Below are 3217 nucleotides of genomic sequence, written 5' to 3'. Positions count from 1 at the left end.
AAAAGAAAATGTTAGGTTATAAAGAAAAGAAAACAAATAAACTCTAAAAGTGAGAAAGTCTAAATGTTGCTACTCTTTTTCTGTAAAATAATGGTTGTGTGCAGCTTGTTTTAAATGCCACAATCCATGACAGTCAAATAGTTTAATCTTGACTGCTTCATGCTTTAAATTTGATGTTATAGTTAGGGAATAAAGATCTGGCCAAACTGTTTAATCTTGGCAGATCAGTAGTTATGTAGAGAATAAGAAGGTGCTCATTAGTTTAATCTGAGCCCTTGGAGGTTATAAGGGTAGATTTAGATAGTTTGCTTTTGTAAAAAAAAAGAAAGGAAAAGGGTTTGCTAGCTTAAATGCACCCATTAGGTGAAGAAAAAATGATAGGATAAGCAAAGGGTAAGTAGAACAAGGTTGCAGAATGTTTGATGATTCATTGGACAAAGGGTACATTATCATCTTTTACTATATTTTTTTATGTCAATTAGGGAATTACACAAAGCAAATGAAGGACTACTTTACTAATTTCATCCTCATTCATTCCTATATTTAATAATTTCCCCTTTCCTACCTTCATACATTCATATTCATTCGTTTTCCACAAAAAAACCCCTTTTCCTAAGGTCAAAACCCTTTCTACCTAGGAAAAGTAAAAATCCCATGTAAAATCCCTTTTTACATGAAAAACCACAAAAATGTGTTTTACCCTAAGTATTATGCATATATGAAAAGAAAATAAGCCATGAAAAGGTATTATACTTAGTCTATTTTCCTTTTTCCGCCTAATTTCCCTTTTCTACCTATATTTCCTCTTTTCACGTGTATTTCCCCTTTTCCGCTCATTTTTTCATATTAACATTAACTATAGTATTAAACCCCTAAAATCCATTTTCCCATATATTATTAACTCCTTTAATAAAATATCCCAAAAACCTTAGTTTTATAATAAAACTATGTATTTTCATATCACATCGCAATATTGGCGGATAGAAAGCCTTTCAACATGAATCCCCTTTCCTCGATTGCAATATGCGATCAACAATGGGCCCGGACCCGACGCTATATATATTATAACTCATTGCCATGTCGCATTCGCCTTTATTGCAAGTCTCGGCTAATAGTATAACCCTTCCCCATTGCGATCTCCGATTCCGATGCATGACGGACCCGATGCAATATACATTACAATTCATACCCATATCGCATCCGCCTCTCATTGCAAGTTCTGCTAAAGCAATAATCCTCCACCATTTGCGATCTCCGATTGTGACAGGAACCCAGACCCAACACAGTATTAACCATGTTTTATTTTCAATCGCGTCCAGCCCTTATCACATTCCTTTGCGATGGGCCTTCCTCCACTTAGACCTGATTGCGATACACAATGAACCCGGACCCGATGACATTTATCTACCCAAGTTCATAAAATTTCAAGTCCGCCATATGTGTTTTGCGAAGTTTTTCTTTGTTAAATTGTTTTCTATGATTTTAATGAAGAACTAAACTAAAACCTTTGATTAACTATAAAACACTGTTAATCTCAGTTTAACCCATTATAAAGCCATTGTCGCCATAATTAATCGACTGGGCCCCTCCATTGCTCTTTCAAGCTGCTCTTTCACTCCTCCACCATCCGATCATGACCATTGAAATCCAATGGCCCTCGGTTATTTTGGGCTGGCTCTCTGTACAAGCATTACCCATCCGAAAAGTGGTATTTCACCGTCCTCCCTTGCTATGTGTCAGGCTTATATTATTTCAAGTGACCCCTCCGAAAACTGCCCGCGGCTCATAAGTGGTGCGTTGAATACCAAAACCGCCTCCCACATCAAACAAAATAGTCACTGTTCATTTTGCGCCATAATTCAAAAGGAAAGCTATTTTTCCAGTTTAAATGCCAAAATGAACATTTTCCTCTATTTCGCCTATTTTCACAGTGAAGCCTGCATAAGCCTCTGCGACCAATTAAACCATCATTTTACTTTCCAATATGCTATGGACTCCTTCCAATAGCCTTTCAAGCTCAAATAAAGCCATTGAAGACCCCCTCTGACACCTATGTTTTCTTAACAGTTTCTGTGTTTTGCAAGTAAAGACTCTTGTTCGAGGCTTACAAAGAAAAAACTTGTGTATAGTTGGAAGACAAATATGAAGACCATATCAAATTACTTTACCTGTAACATAAAATCTAAAGTGATTTACTCTTGAAAAACACAGTAAAAACTTGGATTGCATAGTAAAGGTAAAAGGAACATAGTAAAGGTTATTTTGTAGGGTTAAAGGATATTCACAGAGTTTAAAGAGTATTAGATGAAAGATCAAACTGAAGGAATCAACCAGTGCAAAGGATTCAGACAATCTAGTAGCTTAAAGGGAAAAATATCAGACAACAAACCTGAATAAAAGGGACAGCAAGAAGCAGTTCAATAGCTGCCCCTATCTTCTTGCATGAAGATCTTTTCCTTCCTAGAATAAATCTCATTTATTTTTAGGATATTTTTAGTTTCATTATTGTATAAATAACTCTCTTCTTGAGATGTTATGGGTTCAAAGTTTAAGATTCATAGTTCATTGCTTGTAAAGTCTTGACCGTTAATTCTACTTTAAACTTGGAAGCCACCTTTGAAAGAAGCTTTTTTGGACACTTGATGTACTCAACCTTTCTGGAACCTTAATACCAAGCAAAGGATTCTGAATCTGGTTTTACATAGTTTTGTGTTATCCTGTAATCTTTTCCAGTCAATCATTATGTTTTTCTTCATATGCTTATGACTTATAGATATATCTAGGTAGGAAGAATTGTGTCACAATTTATTCCTATAAGCTCCTGAAGTGATCATCTATTAAGAGAATGGATTAATGAACTATCTGTTTAGCTAATCCCCTCTAATCAATAAATCATAAAAATCTTGTGTAAGCTTAAGTATACTGTCTTGGAACGTAGTTTATAAGGTTTTCCAACTTATTATTGTTCTGTTTTACAATCTGGAAACTGTGATAATCATATTTTTTGTTGTCTTCTTATCACCACTATTTTGACCTATATCACTGTGTAAAGTCTTACAGCAACCCTGTGCTGAGATATCAATATAACCAAAAGGATTAATTACTTCAATTCTACATCTGTCTTCATTCATTGGTCTTCCAAAATTAAAACCAGAAACCCCTAAAACAATTATTTTAGATGCTCTGGCATTGGTCGCTGGCCTACTACTATCTCAGA

The sequence above is a fragment of the Pinus tabuliformis genome, chromosome 6 (genome assembly GCF_031772625.1).
Source record: "Pinus tabuliformis cultivar Carrire ecotype Pingquan chromosome 6, CPIR1, whole genome shotgun sequence".
Taxonomy (NCBI): domain Eukaryota; kingdom Viridiplantae; phylum Streptophyta; class Pinopsida; order Pinales; family Pinaceae; genus Pinus; species Pinus tabuliformis.
This window is presented reverse-complemented; position numbering follows the sequence as displayed.